The sequence below is a fragment of the Eumetopias jubatus genome, unplaced genomic scaffold (assembly GCF_037043125.1).
Source record: "Eumetopias jubatus isolate StellerSeaLion01/CBP00866 unplaced genomic scaffold, mEumJub1_p1.0 scaffold_12, whole genome shotgun sequence".
NCBI lineage: Eukaryota > Metazoa > Chordata > Mammalia > Carnivora > Otariidae > Eumetopias > Eumetopias jubatus.
This window is the reverse complement of record NW_028274818.1, coordinates 4,063,633-4,078,639: the sequence shown is the minus strand read 5'-3', so window position 1 is coordinate 4,078,639 and position 15,007 is coordinate 4,063,633. Positions and strand designations below refer to the sequence as shown.

The window sequence follows — 15,007 nt, the reverse complement described above, 5'->3', positions numbered from 1 at the left end:
CAGAAACATGTGCTGTGTCACAGAAACTCTAGTGCATTTCTCGCTGAGCCGCTGCTGTGTGCACAGCAGTAGACAGAGAACTGTGTAGGGTACAGAGATGCAAGAAGGGGAGTTTCCCCTAACCATATCTGACTTTGTCCAAATCTTGATTTCCATAGTCAGAAATAATAAAGGGGAGACTGGAATGTGTTCCAATAGAAATAATAAACATGGAATCGCAACAGTGATACACATTTATCAAGCACTTACTCTATGTCAGATTGCTTTATCCCATTGAACACTCATAGGAACCCTATAGAATGGTACTGGTAGCATCCTTGTTTTTCACGAGATAGGGAGATCATACAAACAGTGAACAGCAGAGCCAGGATTTGACACTCAGAGGTCTGAATAGCTAGGTTCTTAAATATGAGGAGAGAAGGCATTCGGCATGCTGTCCCTGTACTTTTCCCACAACATTTGGGATTATTGAGTCATTCCCCCCACCTCCAATAAGTTGAGAACTCATGGCCATCTTTTGCCTTACAGTTTATGAAACACAATTCTGGAAGAGCTCCTGCAGCTGGTGGAGTTGCAGGAAAAGTCTGGAAAGAAGTGATTGGACCTGTCAAAGGGGTACTGAGTGTTAGCCTGCATGGTCACCATTTCATGTGGCAAGACCAAGCCTCTGTCCCACAGGTTAGACAGGCAAAACAGAGGGTGATAGGGGCTTCCATCATCTTGCCTCTCCCCCCAGAGAGCCACTCTTTAGGTGAGGGGACTCCAGTAACATCAGGCTGTGGAGTGGACTGCTTGCATTGGCGGCCAAGGGAGGTGGGGCCTCGGATGGGAAGGCTGGAGCAGGCAGACGATGGGACCTACATTGCTCTGAAAAGCCCACCAAGGCCCCCCTCTGAGAGCGCCTACATTTGGATACCTGAGAGAAAAGAACAGTCAATAATGTTGAAGAAATGGAGACAAATAACAAAAAGAGGACCTTACCACAACCATACCTCCTCTAATGAGGTGGCGGTCATGTGCAGGCACAGCACTTACAACCAAGCCTGGAGCGACCTCGCCTACACTGTGGGCGACTCCGTCTCATTCTGCGCCCCCTCCCTCCTCTCTCCCCCAACAACGAGGGGCTGATGCTGGGAAAAGAAAGGGGCGCAGGGGCATGGTCACCACCCTTCACCTCCCAACACCGATGGAGCCATTACAGCCACAAACCCTGTTCTGGGCTCGGGGGCAGGTGGAGGAGCAGGGGGTGAGGGAACCCGGAGAGAATTTCACATCGAATATAAAGTTAAAATTTGAAGACACGGGATTGTGTTTAGTAACTCCAGTGAGACGGTTTTAGTAAAACAAAGTGATGAAAAGCTCGCGAAGTTGGTCGAAGACGTCATTAGGGAGCATGCTGCCCAACAAGAATGGGGCCACAGTAATAGTTACGGGGGAAAAGTAGCAATTTCATGTGTATGCCTCACAAGTTGAGACTCCTTTCAACACAGCTGTGTCTATGAAATGGAAACTTTGGACCACATGGGCCGTAAGATCCTCTGCAGGTCTAACATCCAAACATTTGCCGGCAATTGGGATTGGAGCGGTTCAGGCAGCTCCATTAGGTGGACAGTGTGGCCCTGTGGTGGTTCCCAAAGAACAGTGGCTCCTGCAGCCTGGCTGATGAGTCCTTGCTTCTCCTCTCCGGTCTGCCAGGTGACAGTTCGGGAGCTGTCGTGCCCTCGCCTTCTATGATCCTGGCTCACACAGGTGGAAGTGAAAAGAGGAAGCGGGAGGTGGCGATAGATTTGAAAGCGGAAGTCAGTGGAAGAACAGAGTTGAAAGCAGAATATGGGAAGGATGGTAGGATTGAGGATAACCATGGGGTGTCTGTTAGAAGTGACTTGGGAGACAGATGGGAACTTCAGGTTCCTAATCCGTTTTTATCCTCGGTCCCAAAGTAGGGAAAAACATCATAAAACTTTAAAATAGGAAAGGACCTTAGAGATGATCGATTTAAAGTCCTTGTGTTAGGGAGTGAGAAGCCCGAGCCCCAGGGCATGCTTCGTGCAGGTTTTCTAAACCATTCATCGGTAGCCAACGCAGAACTAAATTTGAGGTTCCATTTGCTTGTTTGTTTGTTTGGACTAAAGATTCAGGCTGAGCAAAGGCTTAAAGAACCAGTGCTCCTAAGAGGGACTATTCTACTCCAGTGTGGGGGGAAAGATCCTGAAAAAATGAGAAAATAAATGAGCTAAAACATACCACATGTAATAACAAGATGGAGAATTAAGTCAGAGTGATGTGATAAAGCATGAGTGGGTGTCTCATTCATGTATTTAGGTTCATCGCATACTGAAATGATAACAGGGCAGTTGACTCTCTCAATCCCAAGTTCAGTGAGTCACCACATTCGGTGACAGTCACCATCGAGTCTGCAGAACAGACTGGCAGGTGAATACCACTGGCTACCTGACTGCAGCTGGCAAACTTCTCTTTAGGAGAAACACCAGGAGATTGAAGTGTCACAAAATACAGGCTGAAGAACGTTTCAAAACTGAAAGTGATTCACAGCCCTGAATTCATCCGATTTACTAAGTAGGGGAACCAAGAACAGCCCAGTGAATTTGCCCGTTCGAAAATCTTGGTGTAGCCCTCATCATCCAGGGTTTGTGTCTTAGCCACGCAAGCCTCACATCTCAATGGTAAACTCACGGAAGCTGACCAGTCTCTGAGACATCACTCGGACTCACTAGGTAACTCCAAATGCTAATTCATTTTTCATGGTAAATAGACCAGACCAGGCATATCTTTGTGGCTTTTGCTTCCTGGTGGATATAAGCAATTTAGTATATTAAAATGTATGTCAGAAGATTACTTATTATAACCCTATTACTCTGTTCTTACCCTATCAAAGAATGCATCACAATCTATGAAATTCACATCTTTTTTTGTCTGGTTCCTCGTCACACACAATGTGTGTTTGATTCATTGCTCTTTACCTGGTGCTCAGCACAGTGCAGGGCATGTGTAGACCTTCAATAAATATTTGAGGTATAAATGAGCAATTAACTCATTGATTATTTCTATCATGATGTTGCAGCCTAGTAAATCCTTCTCTTCCTTAGAGACAATTTTCTAAAAGGAAAAAAATCTCTTGAAGAGCATTTGAAGCATGCTAGACAACTCTGTCACCAATTGTTGATCTTTCGTGAGAAACACGAATCTCGTTTTTGCTTCCATGCTAAGGAAAAACCAGCACCTAAGGCCATACTCTTCGATTCGTTCCTATGGTAATATCATCAAGTGTTTTCTTTTATGACTGATGGCCTGCCAGCCCTACTGAGATATATAGAATGTGGACAAGATATAGCCTCTAATCCTTTCTATTATTTTAACCACAGGATATTTAATTATATATTTAATTTACTGGAAATATAGTATAATAAAGTCAACAAATGAAAAGGAAGATGAAGTCCCTTGTGGTGCCTGGCTCTGGTGTGTAGATGCCCTTCACTCGGGCACATGTCACCTTGCTGAAGAAGAGAGAGTCTTCTCTGACTTGCCTTTTATGGTGTCCTTGTGGCAGCAACTCCAGTTCTTTCAGAAACCACAAGCAATTTGATTTTCTAGGGCACATCACCAGCCAGATACTGACTGCAAGGATTATTCTGAAGTGTCTCACTCAGACTTCGTGGCCAGAATGAGAGGGAAGCAGAGCAACATTGCAGATCCTTTAGTGTGCATCACCCTCTTCTTCTCTGGATGCCATCGTTGATCCCTTGTTTCTAGAGCTTTTGTTTCTCCTGCTTACAGGATCGCTTGTGGGTTTGCTAACATTTGCAGACCCCATTCCTATCCCCGTGCTATCCTCCTGCCACCTCATGGCTCTGCTGGTTATAAGACATGGGCTTGCCGGAGTACCATGGTGTGTGGTCCTGCATCATCGACATGGAAAGAGTGAATTTCCCCCCACCGAATATGCAGGAATACGTGCTCGACTCAGATTAGGCGGACCAAGTTTGATTCCAATTCTACTCAGTCCTACCTCACTCTCTGGCCCTAAAGGATGAAAAGAAACTTCTATACACAAACAGTTTCACAGAATAAATGTAAGAGAAAGGACATGATTAGGAAAGCACTGTTTGCAACTTCTAATAAAAAATTGATTTAGACAAAAGTCATCAAAAGATGAAATGATAAAATATGGATGGGATCAATTTGAATAGAGCACCAGGCTGTTGCTACCTGGAACGCTGATCAATTTTGCTTTGCTTAGGGTGGGAAAACCAGTGTGCGCCTCCTGGTTGGGCTTCCAGATAAGATACAGGATGCCTTGCTAAACTTGAATTTCAGATAAACAACGAATAATTTTTAGTACATATGTCTCATGTAATATTTGGGACATACTTATCCTAAAAAATTATTTGCTGTTTATTTAAAATTCAAATTTAATGAAGTATCCTTTATTTTCATTTGTTGAATCTGATACCTCTACTTGAAGTAATGCAAAGGTGTGTGTGTGTGTGTGTGTGTGTGTGTGTGTATGCATATATATAGTTTAGTACAGTTTTACATATAATTTGTATATATAGTTTAATATAGTATAATGAAGTTTATAGTATATATATTTTAATATAGTTTATATAGTTTAATAGATTTAACCTGCATCTAATTAAGCCTTTAAAATTGACTTCAAATTTACAGGAAATACAGGCACAGAAAGAAAAATGGTACAATGCATGAATGATACACTGAAAGGTGCATGCCCATGAAATGAAAAAACTGGGTGGAGGATGGTAGAAAGCTCTAGACCAAAGATGCTCAAAGGAGGAACATTTCACCCCTCATTGGGTATTGACAATACTTAGAGACATTTTTGGTTTCCCCCTCTATGCTGCAGGGAGGGGAGAGGATGCTGGGAGCACCTAGTGGGCGGAGACAGAGAAGCTGCTAACTGTCTTATAACACACGGGACACTCTTACCCCTCACCACACCACAAAACACATCAGGCCCCTGAGAACAGCGGTGCCACTGTTGAGAGACCCTGACCTGGTCTCAAAGAGCCTTTGAAGACTTAACAACCAGTGCAAAAATGCACATTGCCCATCTGAATCCTGACACCACACTACACATACAAGAGAGAAGGCAAGGCAGCTATCTAAAAAGGATAGGATGGAAAAATGCTTACATGGGAAAGGCTCACAGTACGTGGCTAAGAGAAAAAATGAACTGGATGTAAGGAAGTTTGTATGGCATGACCTCATATTACTGAAAAGGAGAAAGAGCTACGAAAACAAGTCATGCTGTGTTTGCTGTAAACATAAGGGTGTATGTGTGTGTAAACACACACACATTCATGCAGAGAAAACCAATTAGAGAATTAGTCACCAAAATATTAATAGTGTTGGTATTTCTAAGTTGGAGATCGTAAGTGATTTATGTGATCTTTTTTTTTCCCTATTTTCTGTGTTTTCTAAAACGAACACATATTACTGTTTTTAACCAAGGGGAAATAGGATGGTTTTAGAAAGAAAGTTCTTAGTCTGGGTGGAAGACCCTTACGGCAATCCCCTTTGGCAGCGCAGAGCTGAAATGGCTCCTCAGACATCTCCCTTGTGCCCAGAGAACCTTGATGGAGATGGTGACGCTGAGCCAGAAACTAAAGGAACTGGGGCAGAGATCTGCTGTGTCATTCTTTCTCCAGCAAGATCCAAGAATGAACCAAAGGGAGCGTGAGGAATGGGCCTGACAGCAGCCTCTGCCTGTCCAAGTGTGGGAGGTGGGTCTCCCTTAACGGGAGCTAGGCTGAGATGTATGTCTGGTGAGCCTTAAGGAAAGTGGCTATGGGCCAACACTGGACAAGAGAAGCCCTGGCCACCATTCCCCTCTGTGTGCCCTGATCAGATTTGGATAAGCTGCAGGAAGTTTTCTGTTCTCTGATCCCGAAAAACTAGAATTTAGGGTCTTCTCTTTGTAAGCTTATCCAGTGTTCCCGTGGTTTTACTTGACTAAACCCAATGCAGTATTGGTTTCTGAAACCCCAACAGTCCCCAACAGTGAGTAAACAAACGAAAGCATCTCCCTTGTCTGCTACCCAAATTCCTAACGAAGCTCTTGAGACAAGCCCTAGGGTTCTCTCATCCTTAGCTCTTGTTACCCCAGAGGGATTTTCAAAAGGATGGTCTCAGGAGACCTGGCACGAGGGATTTGCTTCCCTTGGGGATAATAAATAGCCAAAGCTCCTAAAATCTGGAGTTTAAGAGCCTGCATTTTTTCCTGGCCTGCTTCTCAAGCCAAAGGAACCAATGCCTTCAACTTCAAGAAATATAGCAATAATTTGAGGTTTTCTCTGATACTAGAGAAAGCTGAATTTTCCTTGCTTTGTAGGTTTTAGCTTCCCTTGTAAATGGCTCTTGAACACAAGGTATTTTTACTGGTTTCCTCTGAATAGATTGAGCCCTTTCCGTGACTTTTAAAAATCACTATCTGGAAAGTGATTCCTTCTTCCTTTCACCAAGATCAGAAGCAGTGAGTGGCTGTGGGCAGAACTAAGTGAAAATGGAATGCCATGTGTTCTTATTATTTTCCCTCTAAGTTTTTCATTATTTTTTGGTTGTATTGATTCTCATGGCATTAATATTATATTTCTTCATGCTCATCTTGCTGTAGTAATGGATTCAAAGACATGAAATTTAGCAGAGACATGATAATAACCTTCCACTATCGAGCTGAAAAGGAAATAGAAGGTAGGATAATGTGGGGAGGTGGCAAGTTGCAGGGAGACAGAAGTTGAGTCAATAGAAAGTGATATTTTCTAAGAATCAAGGCTACTCAACAACAGAATAGATGATAGTGTATCTATGTGGATCTGTATAGTGGGAGAGTGTGCACCATTGGTAATGAAGAGATAGATCCACTCCACTGTTATCAAGAGTATTCAAGATATAATAGTAAGTGAAAAAAGCTAGTTGTGAATTGGTATGTGCAGTTTCATTTCATTTGTGTAAAATTGAAATGATATGGAAATATGCACAATTGTACTTAGAAAATTTCTAGACAGAAATTTTAGAAAGACACAAACATGAATCATTTTTACCCCTGGACCAGAGAATGCAAAGCACAGGAAGAGAAATCTAACTTTCCCATTTATATCCTTTTGTACAGATGGCTGTTTTTCCCCGAAAGCATTTTTATAATATAAAAAGCCTGGTTTTATTTTTGAGGTAAACTTGGTATCTTAAAAAAAAAAAAAAAAAAGAAAGAGAGGGTGCTAACTTGTAAGATAATGAATTTTCAATCATTGGAAGCACTGAAGCAGAATTTGGGGGACTATTTGTGAGGAATGCTTGCTTTTAAAATTACCTCCTAGTACTAAGGTCCTGTGATTCCATTATATTAAAGGACTTAACGCCACCAAGCACATGGGTTTTCCCAGCTTGCTTCCCATTGGAAAGATTTGAATAATGAAATAGATAAGATTAACCCCTTGCCCAGGATGGCTTGTCAGGTCTAAGCAGAACATGATTACTCTAGAAGGAAATATTTTGACTTTTTTTTTCAGGGTAGAGGGATATTTCTGGCTAAAGATCCAGAATCCAAGAAAACAGCAAGCGGTGTAAAGTATTGTTCTTCTCGGTGACCTGGATTCCACAGAAGTAGGCTGCCATTTTGTTTCTGCTGTCATGACCTTACTATCATGGTGTTAACACTCACCAGGTCTTTGCCATCTTGATGAGTCCTCGTTTTCCCGAGGGGGTGATGAGAGAGGAGAGGGAGGCACAAGCTCAATTCAATCTTTTTTCTTCTCTATCCTTGCTTATCTTCTCATCTCCCTTAGCAGAGGTAGGATTGATTTTCCAGTTACACAAGATGGGGTTTTATCTTGTTCAGTAACACATCATGAATCTCAGTTAAATAGCAGTGGTTTCAAGACTAGCCTATCACCACATCTCAAAGGAAAATGAACACATAATTTGCTCTCCATTTCCCCCTATACTTTGAAAATATTTTATATTTTTCTATTCCTCAAAATCTTTAATAAGGAAATTCCAAAATCTGCCCTCATTGAGTTGCTTGCAGCCCACTGTGGTGATAGTCAGAATTTTTATTTTGTCCCTATTTAAAATTTTAATATTTTGTTCATCATGGATTTTTGCATTAGCTTTTTTTGTATTTTTTAAATAATTTTTTATTGTTATGTTAATCACCATACATTACATCATTAGTTTTTGATGTAGTGTTCCATGATTCATTGTGTGTGTGCATTAGCTTTTTAAAAAAATACTGCATCAAAATCGTGTTCATCTTGATCACTGAGTTTTTTTGGTGCTCCCCTAAATGTTGCGCCCAAGATGAGTGTCTCACGTGCCATACTTCACTTCCAACACTGTTCAGAAAGGTTTTCTTTTTCCAACTACCATCTTTCTTTAAAAACCGAAGTTAATTTCCTCTGGATCTGGCTGTTGGGTGCTCAAATTCTATGAAATGCCTGTTCGGAGGCTAACTTGGTCTTACATGATACTGTCAGCTTTCTCTTCTCCAAGGTAAATTAACCCACTACATTTACCTTTTCTCTTTCCTTTTCTCTTCAATCCTCACTGCAGCCTCATTATGGAGCTCACTGTAAGAAGAATTTAAGTTATTTTTCAGTATGTTTAGAAGAGAAATAATTAAGAAAATCTGTCTTATATAGAGAAGATAAAAAGAAAAGTCATTTAAGATTCTCCACTATCCAGAAAAAAAATATTTTTAGCATTTTGGTATATTTATTTCCAACCCATTTTTAATGGTGTGTGTACTGTTCCATGTGTTTCCCTTCATTGTTTATTCCTTCTTCTTTTCTTTTCTTTTTATTTTTGAAAAATTATGGACTATCTATCTATCTACCTATCATATTTTTCCGTGTCAGAACATTAGATCTTTAATAGTTCCATAGTTCCCATCAGATGGATATGTTATAATTCGTTATTCCCTTACTTATTTACATTGCTTTTGGTATTCATTATTATAAATAATATCATAAAAGCTTCTTACACATATATCTTGATACATCTCTCTGATTATTTCTTTAAAGGAAGTAATTGGCAGCAGAAGTATTAAGCCAAGGAGAATGGACACTCATGGTCACTAATATGCTAATTTTTCATTTACTTATCAAGGTAAACATACTAAAATTTTTCCGGTTTCCCCAATGTTTTCCAGTTTTTCCAGTTTTTTTTTTTTTTTCCCAATGTAATCTCATTCCCAGAGTGAGGAAAATCCTTTAATTCTTTTCGATAAAAGCCGGGGGGAAAAAAGTGTCTTCTTTCTCCCCTGTTTTGTAGCCATGATGCTTTTTCAGGCAGTTGTGGTAAAGGCAATTCACACCGGCCTTAAAAGGAGAAGATTGGATCTATGACTTACTAATTTTGGGCAAACCACCAAACCCTAGGTGTCTTAGATTCCCCATCTGGAAGATGAAGATAGTTATTGAACAGATGGGATTGATGTGCTGTTAAATAATACATATAAACACTCTTCATAAACCAAAAAGTGCCATAAGGAACTATTCTTTATTATTATTATTATTATTATTATTATTAAACTGTTTTTTTAAATGAGAACTTGTTGATCTCTAAAACTCCCCAGATAGCAAGGGAGAGTGTGCAAACTGGTTTTCCCAGAGGTACAGTATATTATTCTGAAGAAATTAGAAAAGAGAGCTCAGAGTTTAGTCATGAGTCAGACCACCTGTGAAAATTCACATCCAAGCACCAGCTGCAAAACACGAAAATACACACAGTGCAGGAGAACCAACACTTGGTAACTGACCTACACACAGAAGGTGCACATCGACAGGGCCTGGCTGGTCCTGAGAGGGCCCTCTGAGCAAGAGGAGGCTCCGTCAGTACGCAGGGAAGAGGGGGAATGTGTGTGGTTAAAAACTACATTCGGGAGGGCAGTCAGGTTTGAAGCAGTTGAATGATTTGTGAAAAGCGTTCACGAAAAGATACAGACAGGTGGAACAGGGACAGAACAAAGACTCAGGTCCCCTCAGAGCGGAGTGTTGTCCCAGTTGGCAACTCGGAAGGTAAGATTTTTAAGAAGATGATCAAAATTGTGGCTTCAACAAAATGGAAGAGGTTGGCCACTTTGGTTTTAGTAAATAAAAATCTGAAACTGTCATTCATGAGAAAATTCTTTTCAAAATTATGCATTTTCTATTTCTTTAGCTCCAGTGGCCTCCCAACACCCACATTCTGGCTCATGAGGGAACCGCTTCCAAACTAGCCCAGGTGGCCTTCCTGCTACACTGTCCCATCCGTTTCGTCCTCTGTGCTTTTATACAAAACTCTCTGTACATGCAATTGCTTCCTGATTATGTTTTCTGCCTTTTCCCTCCTGGGGCACAGGAGGACCCATGCACCCGACACACCTCCTGGAGCAGGTCCTTGTTGCCCCTTCTCCTGGTCCTGAGCAGGCGTGGGGCACAGGCATGTTCTGACTCACTGACAGGCCTGAGTCTCCATCATATCGACCCAACAGTTCGTCCATGAAGAGCAGGAACCACACAGTGGTGAGTGAATTCATTCTCCAGGGGTTTTCCAGCTTCCGAGAACACAAGGTCATCCTCTTTGTGATATTTCTTACGTTGTACCTTTTAACTCTGGCTGGCAATGTCATCACTGTGACCGTTATCGGCTTTGCTCATCATCTCCACACACCCATGTACTTCTTCCTCAGTGTGCTCTCCACCTCCGAGACCGTGTACACACTGGTCATTGTACCGCAGATGCTCTGCAGCCTTACAGGTCTTAGCCAACCCATCTCCTTGGCTGACTGTGCCACCCAGATGTTCTTCTTCCTCACCTTGGCCGTCGACAACTGCTTCCTGCTCACAGCCATGGGGTATGACCGCTACGTGGCCAAACTGCAACCCCTTGAGGTACACAGTCCTCATGAACAAGAGGGTGTGTGCCCTGCTTGTGTGGGGGGCTTTCAGCTTTGGGCTGTTTGTGGCCATAATTCAGATTTCCTCTGTGTTCAGGCTGCCCTTTTGTGACAGAGAAGTGGCCCATTATTTCTGTGACATCCACCCAGTTATGAAACTCTCCTGTGCGGACAGCACCTCTACCTGACATAACTAATTTTATCATCAGCTCGCTTGTTATCGTGATGCCCATGGGGCTGGTCTTCATCTCCTACGTCCTCATCGTCTCCACCATCCTCAAGATCAGCTCTGCCCAGGGCCGGAAGAAGGCCTTCACCACCTGCGCCTCCCACCTCACGGTGGTCGTGGTCCACTATGGCTGTGCCTCCATTGCCTACCTCAAGCCCAAGTCCGAAAATACCAGGGATCAGGATCAGCTGATCTCGGTGGCCTACACCGTCATCACCCCCCTGCTGAACCCTGTGGTGTACACCCCGAGGAACAAGGAGGTCAAGGATGCTCTCCACCGTGCTATTAGCAAAAATCCTCTTGCCTTGGATCTATGGTAGTTTGACACATAGCCTGTCATCTTCTGGGTATTTCATAATCTCAAAAAAAAATTTGTTTTTTGATCCTGTCATTCATTCTCTACCCAGAAAGAGTTGCAGAATGTGGTGGTAAGGCTGCAGGGAGGAGGCCAGAGTTTCCCTGACTGGAAGCTCATTTTCATCATCATGCTCCCATGCCTTCTACTAATCTCAGAGGTTAGCACCAGAGGAGGTGTCAGGTGCTGCTCGGAAGGTGGAGAGCTGGTAGGGAATAACAAGCAAGAGGGTGGCTGATTGTTATCAGTTTTTGGTGGCGGGAACCTGGGCTGTATGACACCTGTTTGAAGGGAGGAGTTGAAAGAGCAACCTGAGTGTCAGGTAGATCCTGAGCTCTGAAATGTAAAGAGAGCATGGCTGGTGCACAGGATGTCCTGGAAACACAGTGAGAACTACCTTCCTACTTATCATTACTTTCTCCTTTGGGCAGTGACAAGAGTAACAGACCCTGACATTCCAGAAGAAATATTCTCTGCTTTAACATTCTCACCTGCCTTGGAGACCCATGAATTTTTTTTTTCCAATTTTATTGAAGCTCACATTAGAACTGTTTCCTTGGTGAGTCTCATATATTCACGTTAGTAACTTGTCACATCCGGCAGCTGCATTTCCCTGCAGTTAGAGATGCTCTCTGTGGGGGTAACGCATGAGCTGTGCTGCATTCACGAGCGTGGGGATATCTGAAGACCTTTTCTGAAATTAAATTTATTAACCCCACCTCCCACCTAACTCTGGCTGTCTCAGATATGGATAATTAGCGCATGTGGAGCCTGAGCAGAGACACGTGTCTTGCCTTCACGCTCTTCATTTCTGCATTGCTGAACTCATTTTCTGTCAACAGTTGGGTGCCTACTTTAAACTCTAAGTTTGAACACTTGTCTAAACGCGGGCCGGGGTGTCTCCCAGTTCCTATTGCTGTTGCCTTCTGCAGGGGGGAGATTGCATTGATTTGTGAGAAAGGTGGAAGTTTTTAGGGTTATTTGGCCTGGAGTGAAAAAGAGACAGAGCTTGTCAAATGTCTTCCAGTCTGTAAAAAGGTGATGTTAAAAAGATAATAATAATCCAAATTTCCCACCCACCACCCTCTTCCGCCCAAGGACAGTCCAAGTACCCCCACTGAAGGTGCAGTGAGAGTGCCTGTCGGACAAGCGACTTGGGGTCCCTAATGGTAGAGGGGCCAAGAAGAGAAACTTTCATGTTTATGCAGCATTACCTGAAAGAATAAAAGCTTTGCTTCCTCACAGCAGCTGCCTCATTGTTGCCCTTATCTGGGTTCTGTGACAGCACCTCAGAATCCTTTCTGAGCCTGGTTCAAGGGAAACACTCTCCTAGGCCTGCATCTCGGAAAACCCCAAAGGAGATCCTCTCTTTGGGGGTCCGGCTCATTGTAGCAGCCCGTTCCTGAAAGCCTCTCCCAGCGGTCAACCCATTTTGTAGATTGCTGAATTTTTGCGCACAGAACCCCCATGGGATTTCTCACAGCTGCCCAGGGCTTTATAGGATTGGCGCTCATACTGAAAATAGTGTGTTCCCCTGAGTTCCTATAGTTTGATGCTGCAGAAGATTATGGTGTAATTTTCCCAAAGTAATATTTGCAACAGTAAAGATTGTGTGTTAAAGGTCCACCCATCCTTTGTCTTTTTTAAAATATAGATTATACCATCATAACAGAGCCAGAAAAAAAAATTAAACCAATGCATTTAATTTCAAAGAGAGTGTGTGTGACTAATTCTCACTCAACATAAATCATGTCTGAACAGATGACGCTCAAGCCCACACCTTGGGCTTGGTCACTGCATAGCCATTATCTTTCTAAGTCAGGGCCTGCCAGTTGAGGGGTTTGCTACTGTGACATGGGGCACACATCTCCTTTTGGGAGAACATGTAATCCCGCAAGGACACATCCCATATCTCCCCAACAAAGGATTGCTACTCTTGTCCCAGAATATTCTTTGCCTCTGTCCCCCACACAGTACCCCTTGCTCACGCCCATCCTCCCCATGGTCTTTCCATCCTCCCGGAGCTGACTCCTGGCACAGACATGGAATTGGGCATAAGGAGACGGGGGCTCTTGCCAGTGACCATAGCATTCCCAGTGGACCCCATGTGCTCACTTGCTTTGTTGACATAGAGAAGCCGCTCACTGTCCTTGGACTGGGTGCTGTGGGGGGAAAGGCTGTAAGGGCAGGTGAGGCCTGTAGAGTCCTTCAGTGGCCTCTTCACCCTGGGGATCAGGACTCCCCTTCACGGGGGATCAGAGGCTGCCTCCAAACAGGGTGTGTGTGTGTGTGTGTGTGTATATATATATATATATATATGCATATAACACACTGGAGCTCACAGGCTGCCTGTGAGCACATTATCTCAGTCATTACCTAAGAAATGTTGTGGTAAAGTGCAGGCTTTGGTCCAGTTGTCCTTAGAAGAGGAAGTAAAGACGTCCTACATCACCCTCCACTTGCATCTTCTCTGCAGATTTCATCGTGCAGACAGCAAACACCGCCATGGGGCATGAAACACCGCTGACTCATTCAGTGTGACTGATAACCCATGGAGTGCCCCCACTTCCCCCACCGCTGATCACACTCAGATATCTCACATGGGACGCTAGTGGTTGTGGTTCGAGGGCCTTATCGTGACTCTTCTAGAAGCATGGCTTGTCTGTGCTGGACCATCGCTCAGAGCCAGTGGACGCCTGAGGAGCAGAAGTGTGACTGCCGTGCCCCCCCCACCCCCCCTTTGTGCAGCTCTTGTGTTCAGGGCCACATTCCTACTGCTTACTTCCCCATGGCTGCAACATCCGCATCGTGGCGTTACTTATCATCGACTTATTTCCTCTTAAGACCCCTGGGAGAGGCAGGCTTAACCATCATAAAATCAACTGTTTTTCTCTTGCTTAGGGAAGCAGATTTAACAAATATTATGGTCTGGAAGTAAATTAGGGAATAATGAATAACTTAATCAAGGGAGACACAGCCTAGAAACACTGCGAAGTCCCGAACTGAGTTAGTTTTGCTTCATAGTAGGAAATGGGAAAACAGCATGAACTCTTCTTTCCTCGGATACAAGCGTTTCTTAAAATGTTCACCCTAGACAAAGATTGAGAGAGAGGGAGAGCACCTGTGTGGGGGGAGGAGGAAGGAGGGAGAGAGCCCGTGCTTTAGTCAGTCCTGTAGGAACTAGGAGGATGAGGCAGTCCCTCTGGTCTCATTATCTCCCTGTGTGTGATTTATGAACTTGTTAGTGTACAAACCTGGGGCAAAACAGCGTGGTTAGCCCGAGAGTGGCATTTTGAATATTCGATTACTGGTAGTGACATGATAGAGAAAGGGGGTGTCTCAAACCTGAGAAGATGAGGCTGTGCTTAGTGGCAGGAATAGGGAAAAAAAAAAGGTTGACAGAATATTAATGCTTTGTTTTTGCTGCTAATAAAAACTAACTTTCTATAACATTTACACATCACAAAGTGCATTTTCCCTTTAACTGATCTCGCCCAATCTTCAAAGCAAC

At 43.3% G+C, this 15,007-nt stretch overlaps 2 pseudogenes; one reads left to right on the top strand and one right to left on the bottom strand.

Moving 5' to 3' along the window:
* Positions 1 to 10,497: 10,497 nt before the first annotated feature.
* Positions 10,498 to 11,721, top strand: LOC114199202 (olfactory receptor 10J1-like; annotated as a pseudogene).
* A 1,543-nt stretch (positions 11,722 to 13,264) lies between these two features.
* On the bottom strand, positions 13,265 to 14,003 carry LOC148162718 (mucosal pentraxin-like; annotated as a pseudogene).
* Between the last annotated feature and the right edge of the window lie 1,004 nt (positions 14,004 to 15,007).